Below are 18822 nucleotides of genomic sequence, written 5' to 3'. Positions count from 1 at the left end.
ATACAGGGGATGCCCCCCACCCTCACCCAAAGGAGGTACCCACCCGCCTTCTGCCTCACAGCAGCCCACACTGTGGAAGCTGCTGGCCTTGCCTCCGCCTTCCCCTATTGCACATAAAATTGTGATGGAGGCTCTTATGTGGCCTCATTATATGGGAGAGAGGTCGGGGTAAGCGGGAAGGTGGCGGGCAGGCTACTCGTTTTATGTTTCGAGCCCCTCTACCTTCAAAAATGCCGGGGGGGGGTCTGTAAATTTCACTCCGGAGAGATGAGAGAGAGAGAGAGAGAGAGAGAGAGACAGGGAACAATATAGATAGCGAGAAGCAAACAGCGAGAAAGAGATCTGGGCAAGGAGCACGAAAGATAAAGGCAGAGGGCCAGAAATACAGGGCAAGATAGGGCGAGAGAAACAGATACGGTGAGAGATAGGGAGTAAAATAAAGAGAGAAAAAGGCAGAGGTGGAGAGACAAACAGGCGGGAAAAGAGAGAAAGATACAAAGGGTGAAACAGGGGCAGATACACAGGGAGACAGGAGGGATAGGAAAAGACAGATTTTATGAGGTAGAAAAATGTCATTGAAAAAAGCAACAAAGATGAGGGAGACCTGTTACTTGGATCAATATTCTGGACTAGTTGTCCCAGTGCAGAGTTTCCTGCGATGGGAGCGCTCACCAAAGTTTTGGCTACAGTCAATGTTCCCAAAGCAGATGGTGCTGCTAGTATGTAAATCTCCCTGCTGGGAGCACTAGGCCTGTGTATAATCGGCATCGTTAACAGGCTCTCTCTGTCAACACCTTTACGATATAGATGTACAGAGCAGCCAGAGCAACTCCTCCTTGTTCCTCCGCCACCCGCCACAATATTGGATATTTCGCTCGCTCGAAAGGGGGGCAATTTTCATCATCATTTAGACGATGCAGGGCAGAGAGGAAAACCAGGTAAGGAGGAATAACATCTCCCATAATGGAGTCTACCTGTGTGAATTAATAGACTTGCCAATGGATGTAAATGTAGGAACGGGAATAATACCCGGCACACACTCAGTGTGTGGCACAGGACAATTAATACATTTGCAATGGAAAGCCACAAGGTGAACTGTGCAACAAAAGTTATATAACACCACTTTCAAATCAACTTTTCCTTTGTGCCAGGTGGCTCAATTAAACGTGTGTGTGTTGTGCAACAATTCTGGTACATTGAATGAAATATTAGGTTACTAGTGGAATAATTAAGCTCTGTAATTGTTTGCTGGGATACTGATCAAAACAAATGGAGTCAGTTAGATTATGGGTTGAAACAGTAAAGAAGCCAGATGTGCTCGAATTAATAAGTTCTATCCAAATAAAGGGCGCATGTAATGGGCCAGAACTCTAGGCGATGCGCAGGTGTAGAAAAGACAGATTTACGCCTACAGACTCAAAAAGAAGTCCTCAAAGTGCAGTGAATCACTTAGAAAGGCGGAGGCTGCTGTTAAGTAGGCAAGTGGGGCAGCCATTTTGGGGACAGCAAGATCCCACAAGCCCAGAGCCAATCAGAAGCAAAAGGCTGACCAGAGCACACTAAATAGGGGCAGCGTGGCCCTTTTAAAAAAAATATATATCTTTTTTCTTATCCTTGAGAAACGACCTGAAATGAATTGGTTTTGGTGAGATTTAATTGCGAGTGGAGAAGCCAAACTTTTTTTGCACCATATTTCTGGGCAGAAAACAAATGCAAAAAAAACCCCTCCAATTTAGGGATCCAAACTTCGGAGCCCAAACAGAGTTTGAGACACATCCAACGCCAAATTGGTTTGGACGTTGTGCAGGTTGGCTGCCCAAACTAGCCATTGGGCGCCTCAGAGATATAAATAAGAAAGGTAGCACCTGTTTTAGGACCCAAGCTGGAAATTGGGTTGTGTTGTTCGTGTCAAGTACTGGGCCTGCTGCATTCCAGAATACCTAGCGTACAGGAAGGCGTGGCAGCGGTGTTTAAAGAAACCACTGCTGGCTGGCACCAAAATAGTATGCATTTTCTTTTAACAAAATGCTTACCTTAATGTGGGACTAGCAGAAGCAAGGGGTTTCTGCTCACTCCACACTGTAGGCTGCTGCTCACACCCGTCCCTGATATCCTCCCCACATCTCCAGACTCATGTAAGTCCCTCAGCTGGCTTGTTACCTACCACAGCAGTAAAGTTCCTTCTGGGGTCGGGGTTGATAACCAATAAGAGCTCTGTTGTGGTCCAGCTACCAGCCTTGTTAGGCATGTGCTGCACAAAAATTATACTCCTTATTGGGACAGGATCCGGTTTATAAGCCGACACCTTGTGCTCTGGATGCTCACACCCGCTGTTTGTCAAATAAAGAAGCTTAACGATTCTCATCCAGCATTGTCTGCTGCAGTCCACTCCGCCCTATGGGCACACTCCCGAATGTTAGGTGCTTGGACCGCTTATGGGAATGAACTGAGAAAGTATCTCGGGCAGACCTGAAATTTGCAACATGTTTTATATCGAGGGACATTGCATAAAAGAAAGAAAGAGCTTGCTTTTATGCAGCATCTTTCATGATCTTAGAACATCCCAAAGCACTTTGCAACTAATGAAGTGCTGTCGAAGTATGGTCACTGTTACATTGTAAGAAATGTGGCAACCCATTTGTGCACAACTATCTCCCACAAACAGCAATGTGATAATGACCGGTTAGCCTGTTTTGGTGACCTTGGTTGATGAATAGATGTTGGCCAGGATACTGGGGAGACCTCCTTTGTGCTTTTTTGAAGCAATCTGTCAGGATTTCTTACACCCACCTGAGAAGGTAGATGGCGCCTTGGTTTAACACCTCATTTGAAATACAATAAAAGCAAGGGAGTGGTGCAAAATTAGTGCATGACACTGTTTAGGCCCCATTTGGGATGTGTAGTATTCTAGGTCCCTCATTGTAAAGAAGGATATTGAAGCAATTAGAGCAACAGCGAAGCTTCATTGGAGTGATACCACTGAATGAGGGGCATAGTCGTGAGAAATTATGCAAAGGTTTCTTTCACTAGAACAAAGAAGGTGAAAGGAGATTGAATAGGAATCGGCAGGATGATTGTATATTCTGAGAGGGGAAAGGGTAGAAGGTTGCTTGCAATGATTGGCAAATCCACAACTGGGAACACACTGGGACACACCGGGAATCTCCTCCCTGTTGCTGTAACATCGAAAAAGTTGGGTGAAGTATGAACATTCTTGAGGAAAGTCACTCTCACAAACTTGGGCATGGATTTTCCGGCCCTATCATGGTGGTATCTGCCTCAAGAGATTCGGTGGCCCAGCCAAAAGCCCACTGACTTTCAGCGAGACCGGATGATCCCAGCAGCGGCTGGTGGGGGGGTGGGATTCCCATCCTTGGGATTGAAACAAACAGAATAAAGAGGGATGTGAGAAGAAATGTTTTGATGCTGAGGGGTTATTATTACAGCGGGGATTGCTTTGCACAGATAGAAGCACCATTTAATGGGAAAATGAGTAAGCATTTGAAAACAGAATATATAAAAGGATGCGGTAAAAAGGCTGGGAAAGCTCCACTTGAAGAGCTAGCACAGGAACGATGGGCTAATTGTCCTCCTAGGCCGTTGAGGTTATAAGAACCTAATCAAATGAAAAATACCAGAATTATATTTATAGAACTATTATTCTGAGTAATTTGTCTCAAAACACACTGAGATCCACCTTGAATTCAGAATCAATTCTAATGATACAATGAACAATATCAGACATTCATTAGTTATCAGAATAAATTACAGCAGAGGACATTGATGGATGACTGTTTGCATTTTAGATTAAGGGAAATGGGATGGGGGAATTCCTGAACATTTAATGAAGCTAAAGCACAGAAAGGTTTGAAATCACTTGGGCCTTAAAATTACACTGTGTGAATGTTTAACACAATTCACGCACCATTCTTTTGTCCACTATTTAAACAGAGATGTATAGGACATACATACTAAGCATTAATTTTGTTCTGTGTAATTGCAAAAAAAAACAAGATTAGGGGCAATAATACCCCTTGACAGACTGCAAAGTACTTTTCTATTTATAAAAATAGGCATTAGGTACACAGCCCAAATGAAGGGTAGCCATTTCCTTCTTATGGAATCTTGAAAAGTCGCTCAAACAAAAATGCAGTGATTTGAAAGAGTATGGAATGTGTGACAGAGGGACTTCACAAACACTCCAGGAAACTGATCCATTCTTAGTTTCTTTAAAAAAAATACAAATTCAGGTTCCAGATCACCTCAAATACTTTTTACACCTGCCCCCATGATACAGGCAACATTGGACTCAACTACTCACTGTGGTAGAGCATTCCATGCTCCCATTTAGTTATGAAGGATTTCAGTTATTTGGAGAGACTCAAGCAATTGGGATTGTTCTCCTTACAGCAAAGAGGATGAAGGGCAGATATGATAGAGGTATTCAAAATGATGAGAGGTTCCGGTAGAGTAGGTAGACTTCCAATGTCACGAGGATTGGTATCCAGAGTACACAGGTTTAAGGTGATTGGAAAATGAAACAAAGGCTACACGAGGCAACACTTTGTTTAACACAGCAAATTATTGATCTGGAATGCGTTGGCGGAAAGGATGATAGGAGCAGCTTCAATAGTGACCTTCAAAGGGGAACTGGATAAATACTTGAAGGGAAAAAAAAATACAGTGCTACAAGGAAAGATGAGGGGAATGGGGCTAATAGGAAAGTACTTTCATCACTGGCACAGTGAACCAAATGGCCTCCAACTGTGTGCACCATGTAGAAGTTGCACTGCAATAACTCACCAAGGCTCCTTCGAAAACACCTTCCAACCTCTACCCCACCTAGGAGAACAAAGGCAGTAGATACATGGGAACACCACAACCTGTAAGTTCCTCTCTAAGCCACACACCATCCTATCTTGGAATTATATCACCTAACCTTCACTGTCGCTGGGTCAAAATCCTGGAACTCCCTCCCTAACAGCACTGTGGGTGTACCTACACCCCATGGGGTGAAATTTAATGGCAGTGGGATTTTACGTTCCCGATGAAGTCAATGGGGTTGAGAATGTCTCGCCGCATTTTACGGCCTCGTTCCCGCCGAATCCATGGACTGCAGCGGTTCAAGGAGGGAACTCACCACCACCTTCTCAAGGACAATTCGTGATGATCAAAAAAGGCTGGCCTAGCCAACGACGCTCACATCCCATGAAAGAATAAAAAACAAGTCAAGTACAATTCATCATCAGCCAGATGGCCCTGACTATGCTTTGCACTTTAGAAATGTGGCTTTGAATTGGCCCAAAGCAAAATTAATACAGGGTATTGTTGGCCTATTACAAACAGCCCTGGAGTTTGCTTATTTTTCTTTGCATGATTTATTCTTCCTCCCTTATTACCTTTTCTTTTTGCTAACATTTGGTTCGATACCTATGTGATCTACAAAACTCATTTGAAACTTTTAAAAATTCTCCTTATCAACAGATCACAGATCTGGTCTTGCCCCTGGTTGTGAGGCTAAGTTGCATCTCAGACTGTGTCAACGTTCTTAAAATATTAATTTTCAGCAGTGTGGGTGGTGTTGACAAGGTCATTATTTATTGCTCATCCCTAAGAGGGTGGTTGGTGCACTTTCTTCTATCTGATACAGCTGAGTGGCTGGTTAGGGTACCTCAAAAAGCAGTTATGTGTAAACCATGTCCTTTTTTAAATTCTTTTATGGGATGTGGGCATTGCTGACTAGGCCAGTGTTTATTGCCCATCCCTTAATGCCCTTGAGAAAATGGTGGTGAGCTGCCTTCTTGAACTGCTGCCATCCCTGTGGTGTAGGTACACCCACAGTGCTGTTAGGGAGGGAGTTCCAGGATTTTGACCCAGTGACAGTGAAGGAACGGTGATATATTTCCAAGTCACCCTGGTCAGTGGTTTGGAGGGGAACTTGCAAATGGTGGTGTTCCCATGTCCTTGTCTATTTTGGTGGTAGAGGTCGTGGGGTGTGATGGTTCTGGTGCCACATCTGGGCCAAACCAAGCACAGGGGTTTCCTTCCCTCAAGGACATTAGTGAGCCAATTGGGTTTTTACTACAATCTGATGGCTTCATGCTCACTATTATCAGCTCTTTATTTCTATCTTTCTCCCAACCCGAATTCAAATTCTCATTCTGCTGCCCTGGGATTTGAACACCCATTCTCTTGATTCAAAGTCCTAGCCTCTGGACTAGTCCACCAACACAACCATTACTCTTCTTCAGCTCTGAAGAAGAGTCATATTGGACTTGAAACATTAACACTGTTTCTCCCTTCACAGATGCTACCAGACCTGCTGAGCTTTTCCAGCACTTTCTGTTTTTATTTCAGATCTCCAGCACCTGCAGTATTTTGCTTTTATTGTACAACCATCACACTTGTACCGGCGTGCAGTGAATGCAGTGGGCTGCCGGGCTTGGTTCCTCAATGCTCTTAAAGCCTAGAAGAGTAATCTTAGCCCAAACCTCCAGAAACAGGTTCCACAATATTTTAGCCTCACAACACGACTCCAGCTCAGTTAAAAGTTTGGTTTTGAAGATGGACCAACCAAAAGATGGGCTAAGCTGAAAATCTAAAGATGTTATTGAGCTCAGAGCTTGCAGGTGGTAGTGTTCCCATGCATCTGTTACCCTTGTCCTTCCTGATGGTAGAGGTCGCAGTGCTGGAAGGTGCTGATGAAGGAGCCTTGGTGAGTTCCTGTAGTGCACCTTGTAGATGGTACACGCTGCAACCACTGTGTGTAGGTGGTAGAGGGAGTAAATGTTTGTGGATGGGGTGCCAATCAAGCCGGCTGTTTTGTCCTAGAAGGTGTCGAGCTTCTTGAGTGTTGCGGGAGCTACACTCATTCAAGCAAGCGGACAGTATTCCATCACATTCCTGACTTGTGCCTTGTATATGCTGGACAAGCTTTGGGGAGTCAGAAGGTGAGTTACTCTCTACAGAATTCTCAACCTCTGACCTGCTTTTGTAGCCATAGTATTTATATGGCTAGTCTGGTTCAGTTTCTGGTCAATGGTAACCCCAAGGACGTTTATTTAACATGTATTGTTGGCATCACTCTGCATCACACTCTAACCATCTAGCCAACTGAGCTAACCAACCCCCACAAGGTACAACCCTGTGGCTTTAAATCTCACACTACACATTGACCAGTGCCTATGATTCAGCCACTGCACCCTACGTTGTCCTCTGGATGTATATTGTTAATCTTCCTTTCCAACCCTTCCTGTTTGATATAGATTATTGCGCCTGGCTTAATATGTTTCTGATATCGGGACGTATTCACAAGATATCACAGGGCAGCGTGGTGGTGCTCCAACAGCTTTTTTGGGGCAAAGTTTTTTGAATCCGATGCTAAAAACCAGCCTGACTGCTCTGCTAAAACGAAACTGGGCAAGCTTTGTAAACACCATCCTTCAATGGAGCTTCCCATCTGCTGGGGCACTAATTTAGCTGTGCGTATAATATTTATGAGATGGAAAATCAGCGCTGTCTGCAACATCAAACAAGAAAGGCGAGAGGCATAAGTTCTCCCGCATTAATATGGATGGCTGCAGCTGAAATATGTCAAGAGCTTGCACTAATTGTGGCTCCGTGTTACAGCGCCGAAAGTGCCAAGGTTTTTTTTTGCTGGGTGTATCATGGGAAGATGTCACTTCTCTTTGTCAAAGAGAGCTAATTATCACAGTGAGATTAGACTAAAAATAATCCACAGGTTTATTTTTTATCGTAGTTAAAACGGCATTATCAAACTGTCAAAACTTTTATCCCCCTCCTAATCTCTTGCAAGTTTCCATAGCAGACTTACCATGGGTTTGTCCTGGTTAAATTATCCCCATCTGAGACAGTCAGTTTGACCCGTCCACAGTCCTAATCAGTGCATGAAGCTTTTATTTTCAGATGGTGGAGTGCTATGTAATCCATCCATGGCCTCGCCCCCCACCCTACCCCGTCTCTGCAACATCCTTCAGCCTTACTACACTCTGAGATCTCTGCCCACATCCAATTCTTTCACAGCTCTACCACTGGCAGCCGTGCCTTCAGTTGCCCAATGCTCCGGAATTCCCTCCCTTAACCACTTCGCCTCTTCACCTCTCTCCCGTCCTTTAAGAAACTCCTTGGAAACCTACTTCATCGACCAAACTTTTGGCCACAGTCCCAATGTCTCCCTGTTCGGTCGTTCGGTGTCGGTCTTTGTCTGGTTATGCTCCTGTGAAGCATCTTGGAACCTTTTACTATTAAAGGCGATGTACAGATGCATGTTGTTATAGAACTGTATTTATTATGTAGTGGGCATATGGAATCGTTGGCTTTATTAATCATGGAATAAAGTACAAAATCATGGGCGTTACGCTAAACCGTTAAAATACTCTGATTAGGTGTCAACTGGAATATTGGAATAGCTGGAGTTTGATTCTGGGCACCACAGTTTAGAGGGTGTCAAGGCTTTGGAGAGATTGAATAGAGTGGTGCAACACTTGCCCTTTTACTTCCCCCCTCGCCATCCAAGGGCCCAATCACTCCTTTCAAGTGAAGCAGCTCTACACTTGCACTTCCCTCAATTTAGTTACTGCATTCGCTGCTCCCAATGTGGTCTCCTCTACATTGGAGAGACCAAACGCAGACTGGGTGACCGCTTTGTGGAACACCTTCGGTCTGTTCGCAAGCATGACCCAGACCTCCCTGTCACTTGCCATTTCAACGCGCCACTCTGCTCTCATGCCCACATGTCTGTCCTTGGCCTGCTGCATTGTTCCAGTGAAGCTCAACGTAAACAGGAGGAACAGCACCTCATCTTCCGATTAGGCACTTTACAGCCTTCCGGACTGAATATTGAGTTCAACAATTTTAGATCATGATCTCTCTCCTCCATCCCAACCCCCTTTCCGATCCCCCGCACCTTTTTTTCCCAATAATTTATATAGATTTTTCTTTTCCCACCTATTTCCATTATTTCTAAATGTATTTCCATCCATTGTTTTATCTCTACCTTTTAGCCTATTTTGATTCCTTCACCCCACCCCCAATAGGACTATCTGTACCTTGCTTGTCCTGCTTTCTACTCTTAATTAGCACATTCCTTAGATAATATCACCACCTTCAACACCTCTTTGTCCTTTTGTCTATGACATCTTTTGGCTATCTCCACCTATCACTGGCCCTCTATCCAGCTCTACTTGTCCCACCACCGCCCCCCCACTTAAACCAGCTTATATTTCACCTCTCTTCTATTTTTACTTAGTTCTATTGAAGAGTCATACGGACTCAAAACGTTAACTGTGTTCCTCTCAGCAGATGCTGCCAGACCTGCTGAGTTTTTCCAGGTATTTTTATTTTTATTTTTGTTTTGGATTTCCAGCATCCGCAGGTTTTTTGCTGTTCCCTTACTTTTTAAAAGAGTTTAGAGTTTCTGCCTCTACCACCAATTTGGGCAGCGAATTCCAGACACCCACTACCCTCTGCATAAAAAAGTTCTTCCTCATGTCCCCCCTACACCTTCTGCCACTTATTTTGCATCTACGTCCCCTGGTTCTAGAATTCTCCACCAAGGGAAACAATTTTATCCTGTCCACTCTATCTATTCCCCTCATAATTTTGTACACCTCAATCAAGACACCTCTCAGCCTTCTTTGTTCTAAGGAAAATAACCCCAATCTCTCCTCGTAGCTACACTGTTCTAACCCTGGCAACATTCTTGTAAACCTCCTCTGCACTCTCTCCAGAGCTATTACGTCTTTCCTGTAATGTGGTGACCAGAACTGCACACAATACTCCAGTTGTGGCCTCACTGGTGTTTTATACAATTCCAACATTATATCCTTACTTTTATATTCTATACCTCTGCCAATGAAGGAGAGCATTCTATATGCATGTATCAAGTATCGAGATGCTGATTGTTGCTATGATCTGCTTATTCTGCATGATTCCCGTGCACGCAACTAACGCCCTCGACAACATGGCTTTCAGCACGCCCCACATTCGTGAGCAGTGCTAATGGTATTCTTCACATCTGGTGGCTCCTGTAATGCCAAATTTACTGGTGCCGTGCAGCTGAATTTAGCAGCCACTGTCCAGTGGCAGAAGAGTCAATAATTAGAAGGCACAGGTATAAGGCGATTGGCAAAAGCACCAGGGGTGACATGAGGAAGCAATTCTTTTCACATCGATTTGGAGTGAACTGCCTGAAAGGTTGGTGGAAGCAGGCAAATGTTTCCAGGTTAAAAAAAACGGAAGGATGAGCTGGGGCCATGGCACGAATTGGTAGCTCAGTGAAAGAGCTAGCACAGACATGGTTAGCCAAATGGCCTCCTTCTGTGTTATAATCATTCTATGATTCTATGGCCTGAAATTTAGCCCTGGTGGGCAGGTGCGATTGGCGGGCCTGGGACCGATCAGGAAACAGGCCACTGCCTGCGATCTGCCCCGGACGCGATTTCACGCTGGGTATCCAATTAAGGCCCCCCCAGCGTGAAACGCGTCTTCCCGATGGTGGGGAAGGGACGGGCGGGGACTGGGGCCTGTCAGCTATCGGGTTCAAAGGCGACCCGGCGGACAGTTTAAAAACGGGCACAGGCAGCTCCTTGAAGACTGCCAGGGAAGAATGTATCTTCTGCGTTGTGAACACTGAAGTTATGGCACCATGTGTGGCTGGAGGGGCCAAGCTGGGGGGGGAAGGACGGGTAGGCACTCAGCACCCCCCACCGGTTCTCGGGTGAGTGCCTCGTGGTCCTTGTTGGGGTGATGGCTGCCAGGGCAGATGCCTATGTCCCCAGAGATGGAAGGAGGAGGCCACTGCACCTAACAAAAAAGAGCTTGGGAGGAGGTGGCAGTGCAGGTCAGCAGCCATGATGTTGTGTGGTGCACATGGGTGCAGTGGCTGCAAGAGGTTTAATGGCCTGTTGTGCTCAGGGAGGGTGGGCACTGTGTTGGCGTGGATCAGTGTGGTGATGTGTTGAGGGTTGGCCGTCCCCCAGCCCCGTGGAGTTCAGGGGTGTTAGAGTCTGAGTTCCAACTGTCAATGACACCGGAGCTGGCCAAGTGGGTGAGCCCTGGCTGCTTGGGCTGTTCGAGGGCCACAGCTCAGATGTGCCCTGCAAGGTGTTCCTGAGGTGAGGTTGGCCAGGCTGCAATGGCGCTGCAGTTAGAGAGTGGACTCATCAATGCTCCTCTGTCCTTTCAGGAGAAAACGACCCATAACAACATTGAAAGGTCTCACCTCTTAATCCTACCCAGATACGAGCAGCACACCTTGGAGCTGGAGAGGTGCCATACACCTCGATCAACCGGCCGCGGAGCCAGACGAAAGTAAGAGCGCAATACACAGAGCTGAGAGTGTTGGATGTTGCAAACATTCTTGTGTAGTCCCATCAATGATGGGAGCCTCAAACCTGGAGTCCCCATTGAGCATTGAAAGACAATGACACCATGATGCAGATCTCCATTGTCTCACCAGGGTGCCTGTAATGCACAGTGACTTAAACTAATGACATGTTGTTGCTCTCCCTTAGATTCGCCATCATGCACTCAATCGCAGGACCCCGAAGAGCCACCCTGATACCAGAAGACCACCAGGCTTCACATGCACCTGTGTCACACCCACTCTCTGAATCAGACTCCAGCGCAGATACCAACAAATCGGTGGGTATTAGATCCTCGGCTAGAATGTCGGAGCACATTGGTGAGGGCACTTAGCACTCGCTTGAGTAGCAGGTGGAGGTGGAGAGTGCCCAGGGGGCGCTAGCAGTCGGAGGACTGCTGGGGACCGGGACAATGCTGAGTCGAAGGCAGATGAGGAGCCTCTGGAGTCGTCCACCAGGCAGCAGATGCTGGATGTCCAGTGGGATGTGCGGGTGGATCTGGTGGAGATCCATGAGGGTATGAGTGCCATGGTCTCCGTTATGGAAGAGTCCATGCTGAGCGTGAGCACTGCGTTGATCCTCATGGCTGAGTGCAATGCCTCCTCCACTGAGAGTGGCGGCTCTCATGGAGATACAGCTCCAGGAACAGAATAAGAGTTTTCTGGGGTTACACTGGGACCTCCAAGCCCTCACACAGGCAATGACCTCAGGTTGTCGATGTCAGTGTGGGGGATGGATAAGGCACCCAATATCCCAGCTAGGTGCCTGTTCATCAATGATGAGCAGGGAGGTCCAGAGCGACCTCATGTTGACGCACGAGCTGCTTGTCGTCTCTGCGGGCTCCTCTCAGGACGCTCTGGATGACAGCAGCAGCCCCTCTGTCCCTCTGCTAGTGACTGTTGCATCTGATGAGGCTGCGATGACTGGGGAGATGCCAGCCCTGGCTCTGGCTGTTCCCTCCCAGTTGGGGCCAGCACAGGCTCCATTGGCCAGAGGACGACCACCAAGGTCATCAAGGCCCACAGGACAGCAGAGTCAGCAGGCTGTCTCCAATGCTGGTGCCAGAGAGGCGGCAGCACCTAGACATAGCACTCACAAATGTAAGTTAAAGGCACCATGAGTACAAGAGGGACTGGTCACAGGTGATCTTCTATTGTGTAATGTTTTGTTCATGTTTTCTGGTCTGGGAATTAAGACCAGAGAAGGTGATATTAATTTTTTTGGATTGTCAAAATGAGATAAATTTTGTTTTTGTCCTCGTGGCCTGAGTATGCTTCACGTTTGTATATTTTTGGGGCAGGGCATTCCTGTATGGAATGCTGGATGTGAGTGGCTCGATACTTTATTGCACAGGCATTGAGTGGACTTGGGGTGCAAATGAAAGGGTCATTTCAGACATCCTGGATGGAGGCGATAGCCCTGGTGTGAGGTGGAAGCAGATCTTTGGCAGCCTACCTGAAGGAGCATTGGATAAAGGAGTCATTGGTGTTCCTGCCTCCCTGAAGGATACAGAGGTCTGCCTCCACACCCTTAGTGTTTCCCTCACCGTGCTCCCCTTCTGACTCCTTACTGGGTTCATCTTCTGTGGCTTGTGGAGCTGCCTCAAGATCCTCTTCCTCCAATGGGTTCCCCCCTGTCAGTGCCAGATTAAGGAGAGCGCAGTATGCAACCACTATCAGTGACACCTGCTCTGGGGGTGTATTGCAGTGCATCCCCTCAATGGTCCAGGCATTGGAAGCGCATCTTCAGAAGACCTATGGTCCTCTCTATCACCTCCCTTGTGGAGGCATGACTCCTGTTGTACCGCTGCTCTGCCTCTGTTCTTGGGTGATGGAGAGGCGTCCTGAGCCACCTTTTCAATGGATAGCCCTTGTCACCCAGCAGCCACCCATCCAGTTGGGCTGGAGCACTGAATAGCCTTGGCACCTTGGAGTGTTTGAGGATATAAGCATCACGGGAGCTGCCTGGGTGCCTTGCACATACTTGCAGAATCTGCGTCCTGTGGTCACACACTATCTGGACGTTCATCGAGTGGAGTCCCTTCTTGTTGACGGAGGCACCCGGCTGACCCGCTGGCGTCTTAATGCCCACATGAATTCAGTCAATGGCACCCTGGATGCGGAGGAGCCCAGCAATCGCTGAAAAGCCTCTGGCTTGCTCAACCTGGCTGGGCTCATCTGTATGGTAGTGAAGGAAAGTCAATACCTGCCTGAACAGAGCTTCTGTCACCAGCTTGACGCAACTGTGGACAGCTGATTTGGACACTTCACAAAAGTCCCCACTGACCCCTGGAAAGAGCTTGAGGCATCGAAGTTGAAGGCCACTGTGACCTTCAGAGCCATTGGCATGGGGTTTCCACCCACACAGTTAGAGCTGATCTCAGGCCCAATCATCTGACAAATGGAGGTCATTGATTCCCTGGAGAAATGGAGTCTCCTTCGGCATTGCACCTCAGGCATATTGAGGTAGCTGCATCACCGCCTGTAAACACTGGCAGCAGGATAGTGATGTTTTCTGTGGCCCCGTCAGTCTTGGACTCCTCACTGGCCCTGCGCCCCTTGTGCCTGCGCCTCTCCTCGCACAAGTTGCTCCCTTGGACACTGTCTACGGACACTTGGACTCCTCTCCCTTCTGCCCCTCTCTTCCATCTCAGAGAAGGTACCACCAGCGGAGACCACAGTCCCCATTACCAGGGTAACAGAAGGCTGTCTGAAACCTGGAAGGGTCCACGTGTTCAAAATCCTCTGGGGGTCTTGAGGACACCAATGAGTCCTGAAATGAAGCCTGGAAATGCTAAGAATGAAGCTCAGAACGGATATGAAGCTGTCAAGTTCAAATAAGCAACCAGCAGCAAACTTTCTCCTAAACTCCTCACTACTCACACTGGCAATGCTGCTTAATCTTTTTATCCCACCCCTTGGATGAGGTTTTGCCCGCCTGCCTTTGCAACGAGTGCGAAATCGCACAGGCGACGTAAAATCGTGTTCAATTGGGCTTCTAATGGCCTTGAGAGGCTTCTTAACTGACGGTGGGCACGGCTCTGACTCACACACGTATCCGCCGACCTGAAGATTGCATGTGTGCGGGATAACGCCGGGACGCTTGCCCGATGTCTCCTTGCGCTATTTTACCCCCCTATCGGGCTGAGCGCACCCCCATCCACGAGGCATAAAATGATGCCCTATAATTATCTTATCCTTATAACGCCAAGTCAATAGATGAACTGGCCTTGAATCTTTTAACCTTTCCCCGAATACCACACATGACATTAAAGGAGATTCTTACTTGTCATGGGCACCACCTCTTTAAATTGAAAAGAGGCCCATTGGCTTAGAAGGGAAGCTGATTTGTTAAAAAAAAGTAATTTTAATGTCCATGCTGGGCCTGTAATATTTTCGGTAGAATGCAATATGCTGCTCCATCACTCGACATAAACTCATTCTGCACCAATTATTTCTTAGTGTTTCACATATTACCAAGGCAGGCATTGAGAAGTTTGTTCAATAGCAGATGTTTTGCCCAGAATGACGGCTCATCCTGTATAGAAATGATTTAATTATAGCTTCTCTCAGGGGAGTTGATGTTTTGTAAATTTTCAGTAAACAAGAGCTATAAGGGCTAGGAAAGCGATGCTTGCAATGTTTTAATAAGCCGAAGCTTATTTTCTTTGCTTAAGAAAAGGCAAACAGATAAAGGCAAATAAAGCTCTGCGTGTTGTGGTGAAGGGGGGGTCGGTGAGGGGTGGTGGGTACAGGGGTTGGGGGCACAAGGGATGGCCACAGGCAGGAATTTCAGCTCACACTGGCTCTCGGTGTGAGAAGTGAGGAACAATGTGATGCAACCAAAGTTCCCGAAGAGGCCCGGGCTGAAGCCTGGTCAAAATTTGGCACTGGGTCCTCACCTGCACTGGATGCCAATTGGGGCCTTCCTCATTTCGGCTGTCTCTGATGCTGAGCTGGTCTGCGCTTAGGTCCTATTAGGCATCAGCCATGACTCAATTATCAGCGCTCTGTCTCACTTCAGACTACAAGGTTGTGGGCTCAAATCCCACCCCAAAACCTTGAAGACATCATCTAGGCTGACACCTCAGTGCAGTATGAGGGGTTAGAGGTCCCATCCTGTGGGTGAGATGTTAAACCGAGGCACTGTTTGCACTGTCAGGTGAACTGAAGAAATCCCATTGTATTGCCAGAGAGTGGTGAATCTATGGAATTCATTGCCACAGGAGGCTGTGGAGGCCAGGTCACTGAGTGTATTTAAGACCGAGATAGATAGGTTCTTGATTGGTAAGGGGATCAAAGGTTACGGGGAGAAGGCGGGAGAATGGGGTTGAGAAACTTATCAGCCATGATTGAATGCTGGAGCAGACTCAATGGGCCGAATGGCCTAATTTCTGCTCCTATGTCTTATGGTCTTATTGTCTTGAAGAAGAACAGGGAAGTTCTCCTTGGTGTACTGGCCAATATATTTCTCCCTCACCTCAGTACAGGTGATGTGCCCATTCTCACGTTCCTGTTAGTGGAACCTGGTTGTGCTCAAACTGGCCTCTCCCTTCATTTTGATATCATTTCATTGGCTATAAAGCACCTCGGGACATCCTAAAGTTGTGAACTGCGCCTGTTTCTTTTTTATGGCAGGCGAGATCGAGACAAAGCTGAGAGGGTCAACCTGGGCCTATAGATAAGCCCTGCATTATTTCTGTGAAGACAGAAGGAGATAGGAAATGGTTGAAAAGTCTGCTTATCCCTGCTGTGAATGGCACTTTAAGAACTGTCGGTTAGGCGGCCGAAAACCTGAACGGGGCACATTCAGCTCAAGGTCCACATACGTTTTCACTGAGATCCTGTGTTGAAACTTGCTAGGCCACTTCAATAGGCACTAACAGGTTTGTGGATGGCCAGAACAAGTCAGGATGGCAGATTTCCTTCCCTGAAGAATATCAGATGGGTTTTTACGGCAGCCTGGTAATTTGGTGATCATCGTTATTGAGATGAACCTTTTATTCCAGATTAATTAATTAATTAAATTTAAATTCCACCAGCTCATGTCTCGCAGCATTGGTCAATACTTCTGAATGACAAGTTCAGTAAAATGACCAGCATGCTACCATTCTCCCTCACCACCATCTTCTCAAGGGCAATTATAAACGGGCAATAAATGCTGGCTTTGCCAGCAACCCATAAATGCATAAAAATCATTCAGCTATTGGCCCACTTCAAGGGCAAGTAACAACCATGTCACACAAAAGCCAGGTGTTGGCAGTCTCCAACAAGAAAGAACCTAAACATCTCCCCTTAACATTCAATGGCATTCCCATCGTGAATTCCCCCACCATCAACACCCTGGGGGTTACCATTGACCAAAACTGAACTGGACTAGCCATAAAAATACTGTGGCTATAAGAGCAGGTCAGAGGCTAGGAATCCTGTGACAAGTAACTCACCTCCTGACTCCCGAAAACCTGTCCACCATCTACAAGCCACAAGCCAGGAGTGTGGAGGAAAACTCTCCATTTGTCTGAGTGAGTGTGGCTCCAAGAACACTTAAGAAGCTTGACACCATCCAGGACAAAACAGCATGCTTGACTGGTACCCCACTTAAATGTTCACTCTGTCCACCACTGACGCACAGTGGCAGCAGTGTGTACTAACTACAACAACAACTCACCAAGGCTCCTTAGACACCACCTTCCAAACCCACGACTACTACCATCCAGAAGGACAAGGGAAGCAGATGCATGGGAACACCACCGCCTGCAAATTCCCCTCCAAGCCACACAACATCCTGACTTGGAACTATATCGCTGTTCCTTTATAGCTATTGGATCGAAATGCTGGGACTCCCTCCCTAATGGCACTGAGAGTGCCCTTGCACCAGGTAGACTTCAGCAGTTCAAGAAGATGGCTCACCACCACCTTCTCAAGGGCAATTAGGGCTGGGCAACAAATACTGGCCTTGCCAGCGACACCCGCATCCCCTGAAGGAATAAAAAAAAAGATTGGGCGCAAGAGATTGTAAACCAAAATTCACCCCTCTGTCATGAATTTTTCATCTCCAAAAAAAATGCAGAGTAATGTGAGGCTGAATTGGTTCCCCATGCTCTTGCAGGCAAGACCTTCAGCAGAGACAAAGGGCAGGATCATCCCAGGTTTGCACAGAATGCAGTAGCAGGCGGGAAAAATGTTGTTTTACCCGCCAGTCGCAATGGCGGTTTTAGGCATATCACCCATTTCCCACCTCATTAATTATGCAGCCACAGGAAACACGCCGTCTCATTGGTGGGCGGCTCTGATTTGCGCACCGTGCCTTCGCCTTGCTGCTACCTCATGCAGGACGCCATGTTTAAACTGCAGCTGCGCGCACGCTTCTCAATGCTAGCAGCCCAGGACTTCTCCGATGAAGACATGGCCCCAAAAGCCAAGAAGAGTGCAGCCCCCTCATTCAGTGACACATCCCCAGGAAGCCTCCTGGATACCATGGAGGCCCACCGCGATGTCTCCTACCCCCACTCTGGCTGCAGGAGGCCCATCAGTCTCACCACTCCGGCTTGGGAGGCGGTGGCAGAGGTGGTCAGTGCCGATGCTGCACATAAGAGATCGGCCATCCAGTGCAGAAAACAGGTGAATGATCTCATCCGTGCCGTCAGGGTAAGGCAAACATCTTATCACTTGAACCTCATGCTCAAGGCCATCACACACTTACTGGCATCTCACTCACTGGCAGCTCAAGTGACATCGCCACTCATTCCCTCACACACACCCTCACATCTCCATCAGGCGCATGTCACTTATGTGCAGTTGTGAAACACGTCAGCATGCAATGATGCCAAATGTACCCAGATGATCCAGCATGGAGGGATGATTCCGGCAAGCGGGGCTTATAATGAGATGCTAAAGTATTAGGTTCCCAATATGTGGCGGTGGGAAACGCGACCCGCTGTTGAAAGGTGGAGCGGACGATCACAAACTGGTCTCATGACGGCGTGAAACCGATTTTTGGCCTTCTCGCCATATTGCTCCCCTCCCACCCGCTCGTCATGATGCCCACGGCCAACAGGGTAAAAATGTTCCTGTCTAAGTAAATAATTATCATCTTCCAATTGGGCACTTCACAGCCTTCTGGACTTAACATTGAGATCAACAACTTCAAACCATAAACTCCCTCCTCCCATCTTGATCCTTTTTTAATTCAATTTTCTTTCCCCAACAACACCCCCACCACCCCCCGCCCCTACCCCCTAACCCCATCCCACCACCACCACAGGCTCTTATGTTTTGCTTTCACAGAGCGCTGACCCTTGTTCTGCTATTAACACATTCTGCTATCTTACCTTTATGCCACTATAAGCACGTTCTTTCATCTTTCCCATTATCATTAACACTCCCTTTGTCTTGTGTCCATGAAATCTTTGTCAAATCTCTCTTGAGCTCCCACCTAT

General features: G+C 47.3%; 1 protein-coding gene across 2 annotated transcripts in view; it reads right to left on the bottom strand.

Annotated features, from left to right (window-relative positions):
• Positions 1-18822, bottom strand: part of adgrl4 (adhesion G protein-coupled receptor L4) — a 123672-nt gene that overhangs the window by 27891 nt on the left and 76959 nt on the right. The window lies entirely within an intron of this gene.

This window comes from Cetorhinus maximus, chromosome 17, assembly GCF_964194155.1.
Source record: "Cetorhinus maximus chromosome 17, sCetMax3.hap1.1, whole genome shotgun sequence".
Classification (NCBI taxonomy): Eukaryota; Metazoa; Chordata; class Chondrichthyes; order Lamniformes; family Cetorhinidae; genus Cetorhinus; species Cetorhinus maximus.
Note: the sequence above shows the minus strand (reverse complement) of the source record. Positions and strands in the feature narration are given on the sequence as shown.